Source organism: Hakea prostrata, chromosome 9 (assembly GCF_041222555.1).
Source record: "Hakea prostrata isolate BN-2017 chromosome 9, UWA_Hpros_2, whole genome shotgun sequence".
Lineage (NCBI taxonomy): Eukaryota > Viridiplantae > Streptophyta > Magnoliopsida > Proteales > Proteaceae > Hakea > Hakea prostrata.
Window position 1 is genome coordinate 52,197,462 of NC_142608.1, and position 27,012 is coordinate 52,224,473.

Below are 27,012 nucleotides of genomic sequence, written 5' to 3' on the forward strand. Positions count from 1 at the left end.
GATGGGCAGCCGTACACCTATCCAACATCTGAGCCGTTGAATTAAATGGCTCGGATTAAGGTGAGAGTTCAGCTGCCCATCCAGATGTTGGCTGTACATGCAGCCGCTGCACTGAAGCAAAAGCGCACTAAAATGGTCATATGTCACAAAACTCTCAACGTGCCTATATTATTTAATACATTGCGAACAATGTGCTCTCTGTTTTAAATCACACAATAACGAGTAGAACTCACCTATAAATATTTAAAAAATATATAAATAAAATATATTGTGGGTTCCATATTTAGCTCATCATTATGATACGTAGTATATTATCATCCAATGATCAGAATTAAAAACCATTTAGAAATGAACAGCCCATATCGTTAGGAGTTGAGTTGACTCCTCTAGCCTCCGGTTTGCTATTGTCACAGCAACGTCATATCTCCAATCTTGACTAACTAAGCCACTGGCTACACCGTTCTCATCTTCCGTAAAACTCAACTTATTATAGCAAGACTCTTTCATTTTTTTTTTTTTTTTGTTGAAAAGAAAACATTAAATGAATTAAAGATAGTATTACAAATATTATTTTGAGGTGTTATAATCTTTGTCTCTAAATTTGTGCATTTAGGCCCTATTGCCGCAATTTCTTCTGGCCAGAGTTGAATATTAAGGTCCTAGAAAAGTGTAATTTTTGTGTCTTCTAAATGTTTTAGAAGAGTAATGGAGCTGAGGGATGTGTTGTGTATGCCATGGTGTCGAGATTGGTCGCGGAAGAAGGTGATCCATTTGCTTATCAGTGCTCCAAATTTTGTGAATCTTAATATTCTTCTTGGCCCTTCTGTTTAATCCACATCCTATTTCATCTAACATTGCCTTTGTTGTGTGCCATCCATGCTTCTCCATTCAAGGAATGTGATTGTGTCTCTCTCAAGCAGTCTGCATATACATCCAATCTTTTTTTCTTTGTGTTGTCGCTTCATTGCATAATTTAAAATTGAATCATTGCATTGTTGCTGATTAATGAGAGATTTACAAATGCACAACTTGGGGTAATTAAGACCAACTCCTTGTCCTTCCACTCCAAAGTTAATCGGTGTATGTGCATATTAGAAGAATACCATTTATTTATAAACTCAATAGTTTTAATTGGGTTTGGATTTGTATTATTAAAAGCAGTCTCATTATGAAAAGACCAGATTGTATTATAGGTGAGAATAAGAATGTTGAAAACCCAGTTAAGCATAGGTTTATCAAGTCCAGACTAATTAAAAAAAAAAAAAGCAAAGTTGCATAACGTTACAGTGATGGAAATGATCTATTCTAAGGCCTAATGGTCTAGAAACCCAAATGCGTCTACTCCATTCACAGTTCATAAGCACATGCCATAGCGTCTCCTTGCATTTGCCACATAGAGCACAATCATATTGGATTGTTGTCCATCAACCGATGAGTGCCTTAACAAGGACCCCTGCATGCAAACAGTGCCCAAAAAAAGTTTAAACTTAAGATGAATGGTTAACTTCCAAAAGAAAACCCACCATGTTCTATCGGGATTACTACAAATTTCATACTTTTGATTCAATATTCTATTGTAAGCTAGTTTAGTAGTGAAGCAGCCATTCGCAGAGAGTTGTGAAACCTAGCAGTCCAAATTTCGATTTAGAGAGATACTATCAATGGTCAAGCGAGACTAGGTTAAGAAAGATGACCTGATTTCTTCTGTCAAAGAAGATCTTCGTTGTATCACCTCAGCCAAACTAACATTCCTAGGTTGTAAATGAAGATTGAGCTCACCAACAATGTGGTTCTGAGTTGATTCCACCCAAGGATCAAACAAAAAGGAAGTGTTATATCCATTCCCCACTTTCCTAAAGACCATCCCTGCAAGATCTGGAAAAAATTTCCTCAACCCATTCCAAACAAGAGAGCCATTCTTTTGAGAAGTGTTGGGGATCAAAGATAGAGGTTTTGGGAAAGTATGCAGCGTTAAGGCACTTAGCCCACACAAATTCTGATTCGTGAATCAGCCTCCACCCTTGCTTAAGGAGTAGGGTGGGATTAACATCCTCAAGTTTTTTTGAAACTCAATCCCCCATTCTCTTTAAGAATACAACACTTATCCCAAGCTATAAGGTTGAGATGTTTACCTGAATCAGTATGCCCAAGCCAGGATCTATGACACAAAGAGTCCATTTTTCTGTAGATTTCCTTGGGAAACAACGAATACTGCATGTGATAAATAGGCAAAGCAGATAATACTGATTGGGATTTCACAACAATTTTTCTCCCAGCAAAAGTTAAAGAGATGGCTTTCCAACCACTCAATCTTCTCTGCATTTTGGTCTATAGTGGTTGCAGATCATTAGTTTTAGACATAGAGTGAAGGAGGTCATTAGACTCTTTCATTCAGTGTTGTAGAGAAAAAAAATAGAAAAAATTTAGTACCTGCCCGTGTATCTTCCTTTGTGTCTTTGTCACTTTGTAGCAACCTTGTACCACAACACTTTTAAAGAATTTGCTTCAATGTAGTGAATTTTCTCTAGACTTACACAATCATTAATGTATCGGGAATTCAATACTTTCAGGTTGGACATGTTAGACAATTCTTTTTGTTAAAAAAACAAGTTTTAAATAATCAAAACAACAATTGAACTTGAATAGTGGAAAGAGAGAAGAAGAATTACCAGATAGCCCTTTTATTTATAATTTATAATGAATCTAATACAGCTTGAGAGACAAGTAATTGTCCTCTAGAAAAAAGAAATAAAAAAAGTACAGCTTTAGTAACTTTCTAGCTCCTAAAATAAAAAGTTCTGAAAATAGAAACTACTACCAAAATATAAGCTATGCTTTCTAGAAATTTTCGAAACTTGTGTCGCAAGAATTCTGCATTAGAAATAGAAAGTAGATTAGCATCACTGGCATAATACTGTTCACGTGAATGGTAATGTGAATAATTTAACAGCCAAAAACTTGTGTATGTTTCAACACATTTAATTTGTGACAACCTTCCACTCTCAACTCTTCCAAAGATTCAATTCCTTGGATGCTATGAATTTCCTCTATGTTCCCCACAATTTCCAATTTCTATAACACTTAGCTTTTTTCAGGTTTCACAACAACTACGCACTCCCAACAATTCCAATGATTCTGTCCCTTTGACGCTGTCGATTATCTCTAGATTTTCACACTTGATGTGCAATTCACCCAGTTTTTTCAAGTTAGACAAATTCAGTAACTCTATTATCTTATTGCAACCCAACATACAAATGTATTTCAAGGACTTTTTTCCTTCCAATCCATGAATTTCCTCCAAGTCTTTCAAAGGGATGCATAATGATAAGCATGCGTTTATCATTATTTATTTGATTTAATTCCCCATACTTATTATTAAAGAGAGCTAATTGAGTATTTTTGTGTATTTTTCAGGAATAAGGTGATTTTGGATATTAGAGATAATATGGAGTAAAGTTGGCAAATATATTAGATATTGGTGGATTTTAAATCATGGCATTCAATCTTGCTGCCCAAAAAATCATGAAAAGTGAGATCTTAGCCAAATTGGAAATAGGTGGAGGTCTAAGGAACAAAATTGGTAATAAATTTGAAAATAGGGTAAACAGACCTACCTTCAGTATTTTGGGCATATCTCTCTCGTATGAGCTTGGATTGTGGTGATTTAAGATGCTATGGAACGATATTGAAAATATCTACAACTTTATAGTTTTCAGTTTTTCCGAAATTCGAACGAATAAAGGTCAAATATAGGAGTAAAGAGAGGGGATTCATTGTGTGCGGGAGACATAAAAGAGAAGCCAGCCACAGAGAAGAAAAGAAGACGGCGAATGCGGCTCTCATCTCTCGCATTGCTGAAGAAGAAGACCACATCTCTCTCTCTCTCTCTCTCTCTCTCTCTCTCTCTCTCTCCCTATGTTTCATCTTTATTTTTCTTATGAACTTTATGATAATGAGTAGCTAGTTCCTTTTCTTTGGGATGTAGATGAACCATGCTTATTTCATTAATTTGATTGTTCTATATCTTCTAGTTGATTGTGTTTGAGTTTGGTTAAAGATGTTCTATAGCTCAGCGAACTAAGCGTGCCAAGCTTCGGCGAAGGATGATAGTCTTGCGAAGATAGAGCATATCTAGGAAGACCATCCCTAATTTGCTTTGAAGTATAGAGTTATATCGGTTAGGGAAAAGCATTGGGGATTCGAAATCCCAAAGATCTTCACATATTCATAGTTAACGTTTTTGCATTAATTAGTAGATTTAGTTTAAATTTAGTTTTGTTGAATTCAATCTTAGTGACTTAGCCTTTTAGTTCCCCATAGTTCGACCCCGTACTTTCTGCTTGCTAGATTAGTATAGGATTTTATTTTTGATTGGTTAGCGACACGATCACATAACGACCTCAATTTTTTCAACTTTGACAAATCTGGTAGCCCTGTTAATCGGTGGCACCTGTGCAATTTCAACAATTCTAGAAACATGCATTACTACCATTATGATTATTCTAAAAATTACCAGACTTGCCCTTGTATTCTGGTTCAAATCTCTATCAGACGAAGAGGTGATACAAAATATCGATCCATTTTAAAATGTAATGAAACAAGTGAGGAAAATAAGAACATGTTTACTATACCTTGTAATTACTTTGAGGTATATCATTCCAAGCTATTTTGATACCACTCCATGATAAGTCAAAATGAACTAGCTCCTCGTGATAAAGGTTGGTTGGCAGGTTTTGAAAGGGCAATACCACCTACTAAACCATCTTAATTGAGAAGGAAGATGCAAGAAGTCCCCATTAAGGTTGTTATTATTATTCATGCCAACTTTGAGAAACCTTAAAATGGGGCATCTTGGCGAAGTCTTCAAAGTTTAGATCATCTATGTGCACATCAAATTTAAAGAGGATACCTTCAATCATTGGGGTTCCCTACAACAGGAAAACAATTTTCCAAGTTGTTAAATCCCATATGATCCTAACCTAGAAATCCATATTATAGGTCCGAAAACCCGAAGCGCAGGTAGAGGGCAACTTTGGGCCATCCAGAGAGAGACCATTGGATTGGAACCTGAACCAATGGAAGTAGATGGTGAAGATGATGAAGCTGGAGAATTGTTGAAGTTTGGAAGAAGATCTCACTTGAAAGCTGACGGATATGGAAAGTGAATTAAAAGTTCGTTGAACACTTTTGAAAGTTCCCTGAAATGTTGAAGAAGAGCCAAGGGACTAACTACCCTCGAAATTTCTGCTGGAGCAATTCCAGGGGTATCGGTCGGTTGGGTATGGGTCTCCCGGGCAACCCATACTAGTGCCCACGGATGAAAAACGGCAGTTTTGGTATTTTAGCGTTTCAAAACCACTATTTAATGATTTAACCTAGAACGTGTTATTTCACTCCTAAGCCATTAGAGAGTCCGTGGCAAAGAGGGAGAATATTGCGAAGATCGTTTAGAGAGCCTTCTGTGTTCCAACTAAGGTTTTTGAGGTTAGTTCACTCCTCCGTTTGTTTTGTTCATCTCCTTTTGATTTTTTGCCATTAGTGGATCCTTGAAGAGAGATCCTCAATTCAAAAGAGACCTAAACCCTATTTTTGTTATTGCTTTAGACTGTTCCCACATTCACTTTATTCTGCCTTTTCTTTCTTGATAAATTTCAGAGAAGACCTACTTATGGTTCTTTAGGTTTTCGATTTGATTTGAGTTTTTGAATGCTTGTGGTGATCTTGGTCTTAGGTGTTTTTAGAGCTTCCTTTTCATTTTGAAAGAGGTTTTTTAAACCAAATCCAAAGTCATCTGAGTGTTGGATCAGATTCTGTCGGTACCCGAATATAGGTCTCCTTGGGCGACCCATAGGGAGTACTGTTCAAGAGACCCATAACCCTCTAGATCAGTTGAGCAAGGTCTAACTAGGAGACCCATACTGTCACTATTCAAGAGACTTATACTAGGAAATGTTGGTTTTTGTTTCTATTTTCGACGTAGGACTTCTAGGGTTGTTTCTAACTTTTAACCAGTGTTTAAATGGGATTATTTGGGACATGTTAGATCACCTTTTGATTACTTTGAATAAGTTCAATTTGCTTGCAAGGTGAGGGCTTTCATATATTTATGCCTATCTTTAATTCCTAATTTGATATTAGACTTACATATTGAACTATATGTATTGTTTAGAGACTTGTATATTCCTGTAATGCTGTAAAATTGTGGAACCATGATTGCTTACTGAATTATAAGTGTTATTGTTGAGTTGGAAGGATAGTAAACTTGATTTGGGGTTGTGGATTAACCATTACCTAGGAACTTTAGAAGGAACATATAGAGTAGGTGACATCAACAGTGTGGGGTGGTGGGCAGTTAAGACTGATAACCAACCTATGAGAGGACACAACCATATTGTGGGGCCCATATAATAGTGGGTGCATGGGCACCCAAGATGATGAGTTGCATGAGGGGACACGAGAGCTTCACACCCATTATATGTGGTTGACCAATAGGGTTAAGAGAAGGCGTAGTCCGAGTTGATTGGAGCCATAGGATACGTTGACTCTAAATAGGGAAGGATATTGAACGAAGGAGGCGAGATGCATAAGGGGAGGTATTTGAACTTAAAATGATATGACTGAGTAGATGACTTGCATTGAGTTAGGCTTTTTCTTGATTCACGCCAGTACTCATGCCAATGGTGTCTCAAGAGAGTGATAACCTAAACCCCAGCCAAGGTTGATGATGTGGACTATACCCTTTATTCGGTATCTGAGAGGGATTAGAGTGACAAGACCTACCCAGAGGAGGCTGGTGTTATATTTTAATTTGTGTCTACTTAAATAGAGATCTACATTGGTTAGAGTATAGGAGCATTATTTCATCGCATTTGCACAACCATGACACTTCATATCATATCAGCATATAATTATTACTATCTCATGTTTGAATGATGGATAAGCATAATTATTTGAATTACTCGCTGAGTTCTTTGGAGCTTATTCCTTGTGGTTTGTTGTTTTTAGATGTCTACACAGGTGAAGAAGAGACCTCAATTTTGAGTTTGGAGGTATTTTCCTTTAATTGTACAGCTGAGGAATCGATGGGAGCTTATCGTGGACCGTGGTACTATTTGAGCGCCAGTATGGAGTACCCTTACGGCCCCAATCAACAATGATAGGAGATGCCTAACATGTTGTTGAGATTATGAGTTAGATATCGAACCAAAGTTTCAAGTGCATAAACGCTTGGAGAAGAAGTTGAAGAGATAAAAGAATTAGAACTTGTTTTGATTATTATTTTCCAGTTTATTTTTCTTTTAAGGATTAGCATTTTTAATAGATTTGACATTGCTTCAGCTTATTGACTTGAGATCCTCTGATTACTTTGTTATATTTGGACACTTGATCTATTCTTGCTCATGGTTATGTTATTATGTGGAATGGTGTGTGATGTGATATGAAACCGATCTTGTGACTGTGGATCACTCCCTCGAATATTAAGGTGGGTGGATACCGGCTAGGTGGATGTAACAAAGTAGTATCAGCGCAAGGTTTCATGTAACATCCTAACCACGAATCATGATAACTGAGCATCTCTGGGTCATAAATCCAGAAGTTACTCAACATTCTTAGAAAGAATAATAGACAATGGAGAACTAGATATCATAATCAATGAAGCATAAAACACCACGTTTAAATAATGTACAATAACCATGGTGAAACAACTGTACACATTACATATTAAAGGAAAGAAATTCATAATGCACAATAAATAAGTTAAACAAGCATAAGTTGAACTTCGTTAATTAATTAGGAAATATTTTTTATAAGGTTAGCATAGGTTAAGCTAAATAAATACAGCTGAAGTTTGCACATGTCAAAATCCTCTAGCTAGTAGTCTATTCCAGTGGATGTCTTGGAACTAGGTACTACACTGATTTGTGTGAGTTTGTAGTTGGTCCTTGACTAGAGTCAGTCGAGCCTCTATCTATGTCAAGCAAGGCCCTCTCTCTGCTTTCTAAGCCTTAATCCTCCCTAAAGTGGAGAAAAGCCTAGATCACTGTGAGGAATCTGTAGGAGGTACCTCGTAGTTTGATATGAAAAAGCCTAATGTGAAGGACCCCCAACCCCCAGCTAGCAAGCATCATGCTTCTCCTCCTGAATCTCCTCCTCTTGGATCTCATCCTCCTAATTGTTAGCCTAAACCTCATCATCGGTCTAATCCTCCTCCTCATCCTAGTCGTCCTCTGAATCCTGAGCCTTCACATCCATAGGCCCTAATGATGCTACCTTTCCCTGGAGACCCATCATGGAAATTAGTCATCTCCCTGTGATCTCACCCAATCCAGTGTGCAGTACCTTAGTATCCTCTAAGCTGATGTCGAAGTGTTGGAAGATACAAGCAAGAAGCCGTCCATACACAAGGTTCGTGAGCCCTGGCTCCTCTACATAGAAGATCATAGCCCTTTGGATGATGTATGTTAAGTTGATGAGATAGCCTACATATAAGGTAAGTGTCACAAAGGCTTGCATCAGTGAGACCCTACCATAGTGCCCTCCCTTTTAACTATGTTTTTGCCAATAATGTGAGAAAGGACGGGAGCAAATGGAACCATATCTATAAAACTATCGAAGAGGTCACGATAATCATCATCACATCAAATAGAGCTAATGGTCGAACGCTTGAAGGGTAAGAGATATCCCTCCTTTGTGGCGAAAGGAACCCACCAGCACCGATCTAGTATGTATGGTACGTATAGGATGCGTGCCAGAACTCTGGCGAAGAAGCAAAAGTCTCTCGTACTCTAGTCGAGATCACAAGCCACCAACTGCCCTGTCTATCCTCCTCCTCCTCGTATGTCAGGTTGCTGAAGAAATACCTGACTAGCTCTGGATAGATTGACTCACTGATATATAGCAACCACTCCCAACCGAGAGCTCGGAACCTCTCCTCTATCCTCAAGGCCACCAAATCCACGGATCACTAGTCTCAAAACTTGATGGGGGAAGTCTCGAAGAAAGTGTGGTATAAGAACTCGGCATGTTGAGAATGAAAGAGGTCTAGATGCCTAATACCTTGTCCTAGACCTGGTGCATACCCTCAACCATGCAAAGGTCCATGAAGTCCTCCTCTGTGTGCCATGGAAGTGACTTTGATAAGGAAAGAAGAAGAAAAGATCAATTAAAAAAGAAAATTCAGCAAGAAGCCTTATTTGAGCAAAAAAAGAAAATGGTGATTTTTGGGAAAAATTGCAATTTTGGTACAAAAAAGTATTTGGAATTCTTGGGATGATGTTTTGGAGTAACTTTGATGCATAAGAAAAGGTTTCAAGCAAGAAACCTAGTGCATTTTTGGTTAGAGAAAACTAATCAAGAAAGTGCCCAATCTGAGATGAATAGTAAAAATTTGTCAAAGAATGCAAGAAAGAAGTTTAAAAGACAATGTATGTGGTGCAATTAGGTTGAAAGTAAAGAAGAACACTTCTAAACATGTTTCAAACATTAACCCTAGTCTATCTCAAGTATTGGAACAAAAACCACATCAATCTAAGATAATAGGAGAAGACTGGTTACATACCTGTGATTTGATGACAAGGATTGCGTTGTTCAACGTTGTTGAAGAGCAGGAAGCCCCCAAAAACACCCTAGAAGTCCTTAGAGCTAGAAAGAAGTTGGAGAAAATTGAGAATGAGAAGTTGAGTGTTCGTGGGCCATATATAGGACCTGCAACCTATGCACGAGCATGGGTTGCACGACCTAGATCGCCCGAGGCAACCGTAACCCCCTGGGTTGCCCAAAAGGTGGATTTTTGGATTTTACAACCTATTTAATGCCCTGTTGATGCTTATTAATGATATTTGTGATGATGTATGCATGCATAAGATTTTATTTGAAGTTTCTAATGGAGAGAACTGAATGGTTTACTTTGGTGATGATGTTTCAAGATGGTAAACCTAAGGCGGAATAGAAAATTTTGCTATGTTGATAGAACTGACAAGAGGTTTAATCGACCTGCTCCATACCCCACTCCATCTTTTTAGCCAAGGGATGCAAGTTATGGTTATGGATATGCAAGGTGGACAGACTGGTACCAGTCGACCAGGTGGTGTTACTCAAGCTCCAAGGCCTATTTATGCTAATCCAAGGCCCATAAATCAGAAACATCCAGTTCTAGTGCAAGTAGTGGGATAGAAGGAACTGTTTTTATTGCCATCATACATGACATTATGCCCGTACATGCCTTGGAAGACAAATCATCTAACTACAATAGTCGCCAAGACAACACGGCCCCAAGTATCGGAAAGATGAATAGCATAACTGGAACTAAACATGATCAAAGTCATGATGTCGTGACGGGTATGCTACTCATAGCCTCGGTTCCTACTTTCGTTTTATTCGACAATAGTACATCCCGTTTATTTATATCATCTACATTTGTAAAGAATATTTCTGTGTTGTCTAAGAAGTTGGTCAACGGTTTAGAGATTAGTACACCCACTAGATTGGTAGTTCCACTAGACAAAGTGGTGGAGTCTTGCTCTGTAACCATAGAGGGTAGACTTGGAAGCTCAATTGGTAATCTAAGATATGAAAGGCTTTGAGGTAATTTTGGGAATGGATTGGTTAATTGCCCACAAAGCGGTTTTCATTTTCTCGATAAGGAAGGTGCAGTTCCATCCTAAGGAAACTACACCTTTTGAATTTTAAGGCAATTAAGGAAGACTTAGTAAGAAGACCTTAGTTGCGGCTATGCAAGTAAAGGCATTGGTGGAAAGTGCATCACTTAACGCTTCATCAAGGGATGAAGACAAGAAAAAGAAGAGTATTGAAGATGTTAAGATAGTAAGAGACTTCGTGGATGTCTTTCCTGAAGACTTATCAGGATGGCCACTGAAAAGAGAATTGGAGTTCTCGATAGATTTGATTCCTGAAGTGGCTCTAGTATCGTAGGCACTGTACGGGATGGCACCCACTAAATTAAAGGAGTTGCAGAGTCAACTGAATGAGCTCCTACATAAAATATTCATTCAACTTAATGTATCACCTTGGGGAGCTCCGGTGTTGTTTGTGAAGAAGAAGGATGGTAGCATGTGGTTGTGTATTGATTATTGGGAGTTGAATAAGTTGACTATCAAGAATAAGTACCCATTGCCAAGAATAGATGACTTCTTTAATCAGTTGAAAGGAGCATTGATGTTCTCGAAGATAGATCTGAGATCTGGTTATCATCAACTCAGAGTAAAGTCAAGCAATACCTGCAAGACAACATTCATGACTCATTATGGACATTACGAGTTTAAGGTGATGCCTTTTGGATTGACAAATGCCCTTGCAGCCTTCATGGATCAGATGAATCGTGTATTTCAAGATGTCTTAGATAAATTTGTAATTGTATTCAATGATGACATCTTGATGTACTCGAAGAATGAAGAACAACATGCAAAACATCTTCATTTTACCTTAGAAAGGCTAAGGGAGAAGAAGTTGTATGCTAAGTTTGGAAAATGTGATTTCTAGTTATCGAATGTAGTTATCCTCGGCCATATAGTTTCATTGGAAGGAATCAGTGTTGATCTTGGTAAAGTCAAGGCAGTCACATAGTGGGATAGACCTAAGACTATGACTGAAATCAGAAGTTTTCTAGGAATGGCCGGATATTACAGAAGATTTATCGATAATTTCTCTAGATTATCTGCTCCAATGACCAAGCTTACTAGAAAAAGGAGAGAATTTCATTTGGAGTGATGCTTGTGAGAAAGAGTACCAAGAGATGAAGAAGAAACTGACTCACGCCTCAGTATTGACAATACCAGATGACTCTAATGGGTTGACAGTTTATATTGATGCTTCAAAGATTGGCCTAGGTTGTGTTTTGATGCAATATAGAAAGGTAGTGGCATTGCCTCTAGACAATTGAAGGATTATAAGCATAACTACCCAACTCATGATCTGTTGTTAACCGCAATGGTTTTTGCATTGAAAATTTGGTGTCACTATCTATATGAAGAACAAATTGCCATCTACATAGATTATAATAGTTTGAAGTACTTCTTAACCCAAAATGAGTTAAATATGAGGCAACGTAGGTGGTAGAAATTGATAAAAGACTATGATTGTGATATTCAGTATCATACTGGGAAGGCCAATGTAGTTGCTGATGCCCTCACCAGAAAAAGTAAGCAAGAGGAGATAGATCTGAATTCTCTCAGCAAACCGCTTTTGAATTCTATTATGAAGCTCAAACTTGAAATTATATAAGAAGGATCGGAAATAATACTTGTAGCTATGTTAGCACAATCAACCTTGAGAGATTGGATTATTGCCCTGCAATCCTTGGACTCGAGTTTGAAGGAGAAGATTGAGAAGATTTCTTCTAATCCACAAGAAGAATCTAATTTTCTTATGTTTACCGATGGTGCTTTAACTTTTAGAGGTAGATTGTGTGTGCAGTTGAAGAGCTTAAAAAGGAAATTTTAAGAGAAGCACATCAGTCGATATTCACAGTACACCTTGGAAGTACCAAGATTTATAGGGATCTAAAGGAACACTATTGGTGGAGTGGACTGAAGAATGATGTGGAAGACTTCCTAGCTAAGTGTGACACCTATCAGGCAGTTAAAGCCGTTCAACAACCGTCATCAGGTGTTTTGCAACCACTTCTTGTTCCTAGTTGGAAGGGGGAAGACATCACTATGGATTTTGTCACTTGCAAACCTCATTCTAGTAATGGGAATGACACAGTGTGGGTGATCGTTGACAGACTGACTAAGTCATCGCATTTTATTCCAATGAAGATCACATACCTCATGGATAAGCTAGCAAGATTGCATGTGGACGATTTGGTGTGTCTACACAGTGTACCCGTGAGTACAGTATCGAATTGAGACCCATGGTTCACTTCTTATTTATGTACCCCTGAGGGTCTGCCCAAGCCCTCTGCTTCCATTACAGATATCAGAAAATGTGTCATTAGTTGCTGGTTAAGGTTTCGTTCTATGTTTGATTTATATTACAAATAAGAGTGTTGTCTTGTATTCCACACTAGTATTAAGAAAGGCCTTTTTGGCATGTGGGAAGAGGGAAAACTTCTAGTATTGATCTCTTTTCCCTCATTGGCTTTGTTACCTCTCTCTGTTAATGGGTTTGCTACTTAGGTAATTGTTATTGGGTCCAACCTCCCAAAGGGGAAGCATGGTTTAATATATTGGGGCACTATCTGCAAGCAACATACTCCTTGTTCTATTTGCAGGTTAGAAAGAATATCGAGGACAAAGAATACCAGCATGTAGATGCTCGCTCTAAGGCCAGGTAATTATTTAAGGATGTCATATTTTAGTTCGGTTTAGATTACTCGATTAGTATCAATTGTATGTTACATTGTATGATTTACCTGAAGTAGAACAGTTCAATTGATTTAGAATAGGGTTTCAATGACTATGCAGATTACGCTGAATTTTGTATAGCTTATACTAATAAAAAGTCCTTATTTGATTGTAAATTTAGTCTGGTAGTTATTTTTTGCTAAACAACTTGCACTTTTAAGGCATGTATTTCTCTTCTAATTGCCAACATTTATGTTGAAAATTGACCATGACAGTCTTTTGCTTATTCTTAGAGTTTTCTTCTTTCATTGACGATGAGGTCATAACTATAATATCACCTCATCATTAAAATGGTGATATAATGAACCAAAAATCCTAGTGCTTGAAGACATATAGTATTCTGTATGTGCCTAAGAAAGGTGAAATCTGTGTAGGATGTTTTTCCCAGTGTCTAATCGATGTAGCAACTCTCCCTTTCCTCCCTGCCCTGCCCACCCTCCTTACCCCGCAAGAAAAATAGAAAATGTAATACTAGCCTTTCAAGTGCCTGACAAAAGGCTATGTCACAACTTGGTATCTTCACCATCTTGTAAATCCTAACCCAAGTTTCCCTGGTCATGATGAAACTAAGATTTTTTAATTGCTCCTAATCCTACCCTTCCATTTGTCTAAAACTTTCATTCATCAATACCATCTATTGTAAATGTGTTTTGGCGATTTTGCTATGGTTAAGCCTAATAAGGTTGAAAGAATGCAAAGAAAAACTCTAATTTTGATAAGTACGGTTGCTTACCTTGATGGGTAAGTTTTATGTATTTATAAATAAACATGGCTATTGTACAAGATTCGTTTACAATATTCAAATTTGAATTCAAATTTAAAAACTTGAATTCAAAAATCAAATTCAAACCATAACAGATCCGTTATGGTCTTTCATCCCACTTTAAACTCTGCATTGGCAAGTGCAAGAGTTTGTCTCTATGCTTGAAGAAAGCTTGTGATGTTAAGCCCTTACTAAACACATCTGCAATTTGATCATTTGACCGAACAAAGTGCACTTTATGGTGTTGTTCTGAACCAAGTCTCGGACAAAATGATAGTCCACGTTGTTCTTGGTAGTGTTGTTGCTGCAGAGAAGATTGTGGTTGTTATTGTTGTAGCCAGTGGTACTGTGGTTTTAGCTGCAGAATCGGTTGTGATTGTGGTTGCAGAGTCTGTTATTGTTGTGGCTGCATAATCGGTTGTGGTTGTAGCTGCAGAGTATGTAGTGGTTGTGGCTACATTGTTTGTTGTGGTTGTGGCTGCTACAGAGTCTATTGCATAAACCAGTTGTGCTCGGTTGTGGTTGTGGTTGTCACAGTATTGTAAAGCTTAAACTAAAAGAAGAATTAAAATTGCATAAACGAGAAGAAGAATTAAATCAGGTGGCTCATATTGGTTTTGTGATTGATTAATATGCAGAACTTGAGAATTGGGCCCAGACTACGGCTGACATGGATAACCTTGATTTATAATGATCTGAGGCTACATTGCAGCTGGTTGGATCTGTTGTTGTGGGGAGGCATGCCTACTGTAGAGGCTGCTGAAGTTGTGGATGCCCGTGGAAACCATAATTGGCATCTCAAGTAGATTGTCTAGCTTTGTTCATACGACGCCATTATGGTTTCCACGAGAAAACTACTGCCATTGAAAAGTTTGAAAGGGAAGAAAAAAAGAATCTCAAAACCTTAGCTCTAATACCATGAAAGAATGCAAAGAAAAACTCTAATTTTGATAAGTACGGTTGCTTACCTTGATGGGTAAGTTTTATGTATTTATAAATAAACATAGCTGTTGTACAAGATTCGTTTACAATATTCAAATTTGAATTAAAATCTAAAAACTTGAATTCAAAAATCAAATTAAAACCATAACAGATCCGTTATGGTCTTTCAAATGTATCTGTTCAAGCCTCCACTTATCCAATTGTCAAGCATGAACACTGAATGTGGGAGTAAAGTCCTCAGCAAGTGGTGTTCAGAACAGGTATTGATTCACATGTTCAGAAATTCACTTGTTTTTCCTAATCTATGGAGGATTAAAATAAGTCAATGATGAAATTAAATCCTACTGGCAAGAACAAGAAATTTATCAAATAAAAATGAACCTGATCAAGGATTCACAAGTGGAACCCCTGTAACAAGGACTAAAAACAGAATGTGTGTAGTCATCTCACATGCCACCTTCCTGTGAAAGTAACATGAACATTTTAAATGAAAATTTAGCTAGGTGTCCAAAGACATATGGAAAGTTGGCTCCTTCCATGACCAAATTTTGATTTAGAATTGGAGGGGGGGGAGGGGGATGGTCTCTTCTACAGTGAGTTAAACTAATAAGGAACTACTTTTGGTGCCAAGCACGGTTGAATCAGCATGGATAAATAGAAGATCTAGTAGATAAACAAAAATCTATTAGGTCCACATCTTGTGGAATCATCTACTTGAACTGATGGAGATGTTATTAGTTCTTTGCAGGTTTAATGGAGTTGCACCAGAGCCACGAAAGGGAATAAGAAGTGGTCATGTACCAGGAAGCAAATGCATTCCTTTTGCTCAGGTCAAAGGCCTACTATTATTCTCTGTTAAGATTATGTCATTTTGGATCTGCATTATTCTATGAAGTGTTGGTCTCTACATTTTTCAAGTTTTTGATCCTTGTGTGTTTCTGATCTGAATTTATATTTCTTTCCAACCTGTCAGCTTTTCTGTTATTAGTTGCTGCCGTGTTATCAAAAATTTCATTTTTAGGTCATCTTCTTTGCTCTCGATGTATCTCCGATTTCCCTTGGTTCATTGATGAATTTCCCAACAGGTTTTCTTCCTGAAATTCATTGGATTTATTGGTAATATGTACTCCAAAAGTAGTTCAATTCAATTAATTGATGGGGGAAAGATTCCTTACTTGGATTCGCTTTCCCTTTTATGAAGTATTCGCAGCGGAAGTCTAGATCCACGTTCTCGTTCCACCACCAAATCTCTACCGGGACGATTCTACAATCACTAGGAAAGGGAATGATATCCACAACCCAAATGCCGTGGATTAATGGAATGAAGATCAAAAGCGAGGAAAGAAAAAAATTTCCAAGCCTGCGATTCTAAGAGAGAGGGAGAGAGAGATGGAGCCGCCGTTTCTCAGAGATAAATCTCGTGCGAATGAATCACACACTTACTCACTAATGCGGTGGTTACCAAAATATATAACCCTATTTTGTAACCGCCCTAATAGTGAGTTTCCAATATTGCCCTTGGGCATTTAATTTATTAATTATATTAATAAATTCCAACAGCTCCCACTTGCACAAGGGCAAGTGTTAATCTTTCAATGTGTCCCAGACACACATGTATATCCCAGATATACACATTCAATCTCTCTGCTATGTATCCCAGATACATAGACCTCTTGTGTCCCAGACACACATGTATATTCCAGATATACATATATATTGATCTCTTCACTATGTATCCCAGATACATAGACCACCTATGTCCCAAACACTAATATCCACAAGTCATATTGGCAAAATGGGTTGTGCGACCGGTGATATACCTGCACGCGTGAGCCCCAAACTAGAAACCTTCCCAGAAGGCCAGAATGGCACATCACTCATAGAAACAAATCAAATAAGCATTAGTATAACACAGTGTCCTAGGTTTATTCAAACTCACCAGACTAAAGGTATCTCGATCCCTCTGAGAGATCACCTTCTTGTCCTTAAAATGTTCACTACTGTAACACATACAGTTGGCGCCAGCAAACACTTTTTAGGGTGCAGTTGAATCAAACATTTCCTTTCGCCCCAGACCATCACTACACTTAGGATTGACTCCTTTCCCGATAGTGCCCCTTTAGGTCGAATCTATCATGACCATAGGTAACACCCCAAAGTAGCCACATCAACCCTTCGTTTCATGATGTCGTCGAAAGTCACTAAGAACACTAATGGACCATAAGGTCCAGGACTCACACAATGAGAGGAGCAGGGATCCATCATCTCATTTCCAATGATCGCTAAGCACACATAGTATGATATATGTGCTATGGTGGAGCATTCTATATACAATAGAACGTATGTCCATCTCAACACCATACAGGTCTTAGTCTAGTCGCAACCTCTTGCGCCTAACCCGAGTTTCTTTATTGTCGCCACCCTAGCGCCACATAAAGTACTCACACCTGGCTCCTATAGGCAACATGAATAGTGGGAACATTCATGTCGATTCTCTTTACAATAGAGAAACTCATCTTGATTCCAAATCAAGGCGACATCATGATTATGAATTGACCTACACAAAGTCATTCACAATCTGTCTCATCTCTGCTCGCCTCCAAGGCGCCAGAGGCGAATGCTCGTGTGAGTGAGCCATTCTCTTGCCTATTGACATATCTTGTTTTATGTTAGCAAAACACAATCACACAGAGAGTGAATAAAAAAATAATTCTGGAATGAACTCATATTACTCATTAATAAGAAAGTCTCAGTACAAAAATAAGTCACAATCTACGCAAGCCCAAGGATTTTACATGAGAAATAAAAACATCCTTGGCTATAGGTTTGGTAAGAGGGTCAGCTACCATCAAACTAGTAGATATGTGCTTAAGTACAACTTTCTTCCTTGATGTAATGTCTCTAACAAAGTGATATCTCAACTGTATATGTTTGGTCTTCCCATGATACTTGGGGTCCTTGACATAGCTAAGAGCTGCCGTACTATCACAGTAGAAAAGGGCAGCCTCTTTGGATGTCATCACAATCCCAGTATGTCGAAGGAATCTCCTCAACCAAACAACCTCTTGAACCGCAGCTGAGCATGCCACATACTCTGCTTCCATGGTCGAGAGGGATATACAAGCCTGCTTCTTGCTACACCACGAAATGGCCCCCCCATTCAACAAGAAAGCATATCTAGAGGTTGATTTGCGCTCATCGATGTCTCCAGCCCAGTCGGCATCACTATAGCCAACTAACCGCAAATCCGATCCTTGGTAACACAACATGTAGTTACTCGTTCCTCTGAGATATCTCAATATCCTCTTGACTGCTTTCCAGTGCTCTATGCCTGGGTTTGATTGGTACCGACTAACCAAACCCACTGCATAACAAATATCCGGCCTAGTACACATCATAGCGTACATTAGGCTACCCACTGCACTGGAATATGGAACTCTTTCCATCTTGGTTTCCTCCTCTAGAGTCTTAGGACCCATATCAAGGCTCAAATGCAAACCCTTCTCCACTGGAGTATCAATTGGTTTGCAGTTGTGCATCTGGTATCTCGTCAAGACATTGTCAATATAGGTCTCTTGAGATAAACCCAGTAATCTCTTTTGCCTATTTCTGACAATCTTGACACCAAGCACATAGCTTGCTTCACCCATGTCCTTCATATCAAATACGGAGGACAACCATTTCTTAATGGTTTCCAATAGCTCCTTGCTATTGCTAGCCATAAGTATGTCATCTACATATAGTGTCAAAATGACATAATTATTATCAGATCTCTTGGTGTAAACACAGTGGTCTTCCTCAAGCATGGAAAAACCATTTTCCATCATAGCTTGGTAGAAGCGCACATTCCACTGTCTAGATGCTTGCTTTAAGCCATATATGGACTTCTTAAGCTTGCACACTTTGCGCTCAAGTCCATTTGCTTCAAAGCCTTGAGGTTGATCCATATAGATCTCTTCATCAAGTTCTCCATTTAGAAAAGCAGTTTTTACATCCATCTGATAAAGCTCCAAGTCCAACTGAGCAACAATGGCTAGTATGAGGCGAATTGAGGCAAACCTAACCACAGGGGAAAAAGTTTCCTCATAATCAACACCCTCTCGTTGGGTGTAGCCCTTAGCCACTAAACGAGCCTTGAATCTCTCAATAGATCCATCCGCCTTTCTTTTGATCTTGAGAACCCACTTGTTTCCAATTGCCTTTCGGCCTGGCGGCAAGTCAACCAAGTCCCAGACATGATTAACTTTCATCGACTCCAACTCTTCCTTTATTGCTTTCAACCATTCATTTGAGCTTGACCCCGCAAGAGCTTCCTTCACGCTCTTTGGTTCATGCTCATCGACTGAAGTCATCTCACAGTCGATCTCTTCAGGAGTTACCATGTAGGCTTCATCCTCTATGTTAAAACGTCGACGAGGAACTAGCCCGCGCCCACTACGGCGCAAGTGCATGTTAGATCGCTCACCGTCTAAGGTAGCTATCACATCTACACTCCCACTCCCACTAGGATCTTCTGGATAAACCCCAGGTTCATTATCCAGAATCAAAATCCCTGGAGTGATAAGACCACTATCTTGTATCTCAAAGAATTCCGATGATTCTTTGTTAACTCCTGAAAGAGATGGAAAATCATTCTCCAAGAATGTTGCATCCCTAGACTCAAGTTCCGTTCTCCTCTCATTCTCATCTAGTCCAATGAAGACATGGCCCTTTGAGGGTTCAGAATATCTCACAAAGATACACTTTCTTCCTCTGGGTCCAAGCTTTCCATATTGGTGAGAAGTAGAGTGAACATATGCTGCACATCCCCATGCGCGCAAGTAACTCAAATCTGGCTTCCTTCCGATCCACAACTCATATGGTGTGGAAGGAACTGATTTGGTTGGAACTCTGTTGAGGATATAGGCCGCAGTCAGCAAAGCATCTCCCCAATAAGAGATGGGTAGATTTGCCTGCTCCATCATGGATCTCACCATGTCTAGCAAGGTTCTATTCCTCCTCTCAGCAACCCCATTTTGCTGTGGAGTCCCTGGAATAGTAAGTTGTCTAGATATCCCCTTTTCATCACATAACCCTTTGAACATATCGGAGAGATATTCTCTACCTCTATCCGTTCTAAGAGTTTTAATCCTTTTATCTAACTGATTCTCAACCAAGCTCATGAATTTCTTAAAACATTCCAGAGCTTCTGACTTATGAGAAATTAGATAAATGTGACCATACCTTGTATAGTCATCTATGAATGTGATGAAATATGACTGTCCTTTTCTAGTATGCACATTCATGGGTCCACACACATCCGAATGGATAAGTTCTAAAGGAAGAGAGGCTCTCAAAGCCTTTTTAAATGGTTTTCTAGTTGCTTTTCCCCGCTAGACATGACTCACAAAGTTGGCAAATCGGATAGTGAACCTTGGCTTAAGAGACCTTCTCTTGCCAACCTGTTCATCCTATCTAAGCCAATATGTCCTAGTCTAGCATGCCACAAATTAGAATCAATACACACAGTATTTTGGCAAACAAAAACACTACTAGAATTAAATGAATAATCAATTGTATCCAATACAATGAAACCATTATCAAGAAAACCATAACCATAAACTGTATCACCCAGATACAAAACCAAAGAATTGTTTTCAAATACAACTCTAAAACCATGTCTTAAAAGATAAATAACGAAACAAGATTTCGCCGAATGTCCGGAGCATACAAAGCACATCATGGAGTAACAACAGCGTCTGGCCACCTCGCAAAACTAATTTGCATGTGCCTATGCCATGAACCTCCACGCTTGAGCTGTCCCCCATCGTTATTCTTTTGCTTCCTCTTGGAATACGACGGTATTCCACGAAGCTCGAGCGTTCCCTTGTTATGTGTTCTGTTGCACCTGAATCAACAATCCACAAAGGATTTAGTTCAGCAAGCATAGTAGAACTTGTTACATAATAAGATGAGGTATAACACACAGTACATACCTCTTGCTCAGTGCAATCACGAGCAAAATGACCAAGCTTTCGGCACTTGAAGCAAATCAAAGCTGATTTCTTCTTGCCAGCTCTAGTCCCCCTTGAACGCTTGGGGCCACTCTTGTTTTTGTTCCCACCCTGGTTACTTTGCTTGGACCGCTGAGGTTGAGCTTTCTCTCTCTTGCGCTTGAAGCCTGCACCCTTACTAGTGCTAGCTTCAGCAGCAAATACATCAGTTTGAGGGGCATCGGCCAACATCCGATCCTCATCAAGCTCAAGGTGCTTGGCAGCTTGATCGAAAGTCTTGACCTCATCAGCATGAGTCAAGAAGATCTTCATATGCTCCCAAGTCTTTGGCAATGACCCGATGACTCGCGGAGACTTGCTCCTCATCGGTCTTCCCGGCGCCCACATGCTCTCAACTCACTAATCATGTTAGACATGATGGTTATATGTTGCCTCATGGTGTGACCCTGGCGCATCTTATAACCGTCAAAGGTGAGTCCAAGCTGGCGGCCTCTTGTGGTGGAAGTCCCTCCATACTGGAACTTCACAGCCTCCCTCAAAGACTTTGCAGTCCTATGCTTCTCATAACGAAGCATCAGGTCATCCCTCATGGAGCTCAGGATTGTAATCCTGGCTACCCGGTCTTTCCTCTTCTAGGCATTGTAAGTATCAAGGTCCCTGCGATGCTGTGCAGTGGTACCTTCCTCAGGTGGGTTCATGGTCTAGTTTACGGTTTCCAGCATGTTCTATTCTTCTAAGAGATACTGCACCTTTCGGTGCCAAAGGTCATAATACCTCTCATTCGGTTTATCTCCTTTCGCGAAGTTAGCAACAATGCTCTTGGTAGCAGCCATTTATTTTAGAGACATTACATACTAGGATGAGTTCAACTATTCTAGCATAAAACACAACTCAAGCAACAGCAAATCACACTAGCATAGTCAACCTATGGGATAAGCATTTAAACCAAAAGAGATGCTAACAAACATTCAATCAAATTCTCATGCAAACCCACATAGACTTATACACTAGTTTCATTCTGTGCAAGAAACATGATTGATAGACCCATAAATAAAAAATAGTTTTATTAAAATAAAACATGCAATCATGTTCAAGCTATGAGGTGGTTCAGACAGAACACTTCTACCTCATTAGCTCCCACTAGGCCTCATTAGGCCCTCAATGCCCAAACGCCACACAGATTGTCGGGCCATTGGTGTCCAGTAAGTTAGAAACACATTCTGAACTGGACAGACCAATATCCAAAAAAAATCCATCTCCCAGGACGGATCGCCCCGTCCCGCCGACGGAATTCCGTGCGCTTTTTATGCCCAGACGGATGACCGTCTGTCCAGACGAAAATTCCGTCTGGCATTCTGTGACCATACGGACGACCGTCTTGTTCAGACGGTCGACCGTCTGGCCCAGACGGATGACCGTCTCCCAGACGGAAATTCCGTCTAGGTCACTGTGACTAGTCTGATAATAGATGGACGACCGTCTGGTCAGACGGTCGTACGTCTGGTCCACAGTGACCCAAAAACGGCGATTTTTCAATTTTTCTTGAACGAAATTTTTTCAAAAAATACGGAAAACACGTTTTTTCACCCAAAAAATCATCCAAAAAAATACATGAAAAAAATCCAGCATTAATTATTAAACAAAAATAATTATCATCATGGATTATCAATTCGTACAAATCTTCATTAGGGAAATTCAAAGGATCCTCCCACTCGGATCCGAATCAAAATTAAGGGTTTCCAAAAACCCTATAAATAATCTCATGGGTTTCGTATTAAACCCTTGATCCTCCCATTGGATCCATATAATTAAATTAAACAATGGGGAAGAACAAAAAAACGTGGGAACAAATGGCTCTGATGCCAATGTTGGTAATACGTACTCCAAAAGTAGTTCAATTCAATTAATTGATGGGGGAAAGATTCCTTACTTGGATTCGCTTTCCCTTTTATGAAGTATTCGCAGCGGAAGTCTAGATCCACATTCTCGTTCCACCACCAAATCTCTACCGGGACGATTCTACAATCACTAGGAAAGGGAATGATATCCACAACCCAAATGCCGTGGATTAATGGAATGAAGATCAAAAGCGAGGAAAGAAAAAAATTTCCAAGCCTGCGATTCTAAGAGAGAGGGAGAGAGAGATGGAGCCGCCGTTTCTCAGAGATAAATCTCGTGCGAATGAATCACACACTTACTCACTAATGCGGTGGTTACCAAAATATATAACCCTATTTTGTAACCGCCCTAATAGTGAGTTTCCAATATTGCCCTTGGGCATTTAATTTATTAATTATATTAATAAATTCCAACAAGATTCAATCTTATTAGGCATATCATTATGCTAATCAAGCCTGAAGTGGGTTAAAAATAAAAAGAGGGAATAAATGTAAGACCAACTAAGATTTTGCCAACTAAATGGGATCAACTACACGAATCCTACTTCTCAGCAGTATTACATTCTTTAGTATAAGAAAAGTAAAGCATGTTCGAATGCTCGATCAAGATGGGATTTTTAACCTGGAAAGATTTTGAAAATCTTGAGCAAGGGTCAGTTGTTTTTCTCTTGTCATGCCTCTCAGTTGTTGAACCACCTTGTTGTTTTGTAGCCTATCAGGATGGTGGAAAAACTAATCTAGTGGACATATTTAACTGCTTGTTTTATGTTACTTGCTAAAGGGTGTAATATCCATTTTGCATGCTTTCCTCAGATCTCTTGAAAAGCCCCAAAATATCTGAATTCTTAATTGAGCAAATTGCACGGGCACCCCAAAATGGAGGCCTAAAAGCACTGACACCCCACTTTATGTTTAAAAAACACATAGATCCTATTCTGTTAGAATGGTTAATTGTACAATTAAAAAGACAATTATACCCCAATTAAACTTACTCTCCATTATGCCCTAACCTAAGGACTCACACTCTATGATTAATTCTCTCCTCTCTCGGCTCTCTGCCTCTCCTTATTTCGCTCCGGCAGCATCGACCTCACCACCTCAACCTACTTCTCTGCACCTAACCGAAAATTACTACTCTCTGATGATTTGGATGAACCATTTCTTGATTTGGATGAACCATTTCTTGAGCTTCATTAATTTACTCTTGATCAATTTTTTATTTCAAACCTTCAAGATGTCCTTGAATCGCATATCAGAGCCTCTGTTCATCAACCCTAATTTGTTTCCCTGTGATTACGAATGCATTTTTTTTACAAAACCCTAGATGTTTTGCGATGGAAAGAGCAACTAATCATGGATGATTCAAGTGTTTACCCAGGCATATCTTCTTGCAAGATGGCTTCTTCCTATCCCTAATCATTCCCGATCAATTCTTTCTGTTCGTTCAGAGCTTAAACCCGAACAGTTGCAACCTCAAAAGATCTTCGATGTTAACGTTTCTCTTTCGATCGCCCAAGCTCCTCAATCGTCTCCATCTCCTGCTCTGAGAGAATCATTGGAGCCGGTGAAGAAGAAGCAGAATTTGAAATTTTGAAAAAATTAAATGAATTTCCCACATTCCAGTGCTGGTTTGATTTTCTCCCCGATCTTTGCAATTTTTGAGTTGCAACATAACTGATGAGTTTGATTACTCTTCCCAGATTCTGCGTAATTTGAAGAGACAACAACATTAATGCTTATTTTCTTGTGAGGAGTACCCACTAGCCAGTTAAATAAGACTTGTAAGACTTTAGAGATTTTTATCAACTCAAGTGCATAGGGTTTTCTGCTTGGAAGAATGGAGATCAGAGTCGTGTTTTTCCATTTCTTCTCGATTTTCAAGCTTGAAATAAATTGATTTCAATTTTTCTGTTTGGATGAAAAACTTCTTTCTATTCGGATGAACATATAACTAATGTAGTTTATGAAGGTTTCCATTTGTTCTCCTTTTCGTATATAAATTCAGTCAACCGGCTAATCGCACAGAAGTCCTGAAAGCAAGATCACCATTACAGTACAATTTCTTCTCCTTCTTTGTGTTTTCTGGTAAGGATCTTACAGTGGATTCTAACCCAGTGAAAGAAACACTTGAGCATAAATTTTAAGGCAGCTAATTCATTTATGGGAGAGACGGGTGAGGCGGTGAGGCTGGTGCTGCCGGAGCCGGAGTGGGAGGAGATGAGAGTGGAGTGATAAGGGTATTTTTGGAATTAAAAAAATATAAACAGGGGTTTAACGGTTTTCACTAACAGAATGGACTAATGTGTCCAATGTAAACCCAACTTTGGGGTGTCTTTGTTTTTCAAAAATAAAGTGGGGTGTCAATGCTTTTATGCCTCCATTTTGGGGTGTCTGTGCAATTTACTCTTCTTAATTTGTTCACCAGTTGAGAGTAAACTTCACAAGAACTTGATCTGTAACTTGTGTGTTGATCCTGTCCAGATGTTGAATGAATCACAGACCCTCTTATCTCGAGATGAACTTAAGAAACTATTTGAGCAAGAAGGTATTTGGACATTGAAAATATTTGTATGATCCAATTGAGTTTATTATTTAACTATTTCAATATTCTATACTGTGGTTGTAACTAAGGTTTGCGTAGAACTTGTTAATCGATGAGAAAAAGTCTATCAGCAAACAACATAAATGTTGTGCTACTTAATAGGGGGGAGAAGGGGGGCGAGTAGCCTGCAAACAGAGATGAACTACCCCCACCTCCAACCCCCTCCACCCAAAACACCAATATTCTTTGGACTTTCTGACTCTGATTATCTGTTTCAGAGGTGCTTCTTCTCCTCCCCCCCCCCCCCCCCCCGATCTCTGGAAAGGTGGTTGGTGTAGTATTTTTCAAATCTTCTTTCAAGTATGCTGCCCTTTCCAACTCAAATAAGGCCCTCAACCCCCTCCACCGAAAACACCAATTTCCTTTCCAACTCAAATGCTTCCCTTCCTATGATCACATTTGTACTTTCTCAGGCATATATTTGTTGAAAAATTAAGGATTGGATGGTTAATCAGATCTCAAACTACTTGGACAGTATAGACACAACAATGTTCAGGAGTGTTTCAGCTGATGTGATGATCATGGTTCACTCAGAATACAGGAGGGATACAGTGCATTATCCTTCCACTTAGATCTAAGATAATAGAATGCTATTATGTTCTAGCACCTATTCTGAATACTCGATGCTAGTTCTGTTAACCCATTAAAAAAGAAGATAGAATGCTATACTACTATCCATATGCATATCATGGAGCTTGTTTTGCATGATTAGTTATATAGTCCTTCAATTTTAAATATTCAGAGTCATATTTATGTTGAGCTTGTTTTGCATGATTACGTAATCATTGTAGATTTCTAAATATTTATATGGTCATATTTATGTTGCGATAGTTTCTTTGGTGGCATACAGCAGATATTTCGTCTTTCATCAACTTATATTCTTAATTTTTATGTTTTGTTTGCAGGCATCTCCTTGGATAAACCTGTGGTTACATCTTGTGGTACTGGTGTAACAGCTCGTGTTCTTGCACTGGTGAGGTCTCCGTGCTAAAATAAGAGAACATAGATCTGGTAGGGGCTGAACTGTTCTTCTGGATTATGACATTTGGAACATAGATCTGGTAGGGCCGATTGTCTTGCAGGGTCTCCATCGGCTTGGAAAGACTGATGTTGCTGTTTATGATGGATCTTGGACTGAATGGGGAGCACAAGAAGACACACCTGTCTCCACTTCATAGGTCGACTAGTTTGGAAGAGTTATCAGTTTAGTATGCCGTGTGGAGTTTCATCCAATCTAGAGTCATCCTGATGAAGCTGATTGTGCTGAAAATTGATCAAATTCACCTACACTGCTGCTTTTGTTTTGAATGTGTTATACTGATACGGAAGGATCATACACGACTCGGGCTGGACGCGAATGTTTGTAACCTGGTCTGAACCGAAACATGGGTAACTAGGTTTGGACCGAACATGGGCTAGACTGAACATGGGTAATACCAACAATGCAGTC

General features: G+C 39.0%; 1 pseudogene; it reads left to right on the plus strand.

Moving 5' to 3' along the window:
- Positions 1-26,740, plus strand: part of LOC149005493 (thiosulfate/3-mercaptopyruvate sulfurtransferase 1, mitochondrial-like) — a 148,623-nt pseudogene extending 121,883 nt beyond the window's left edge.
- Positions 26,741-27,012: the final 272 nt, after the last annotated feature.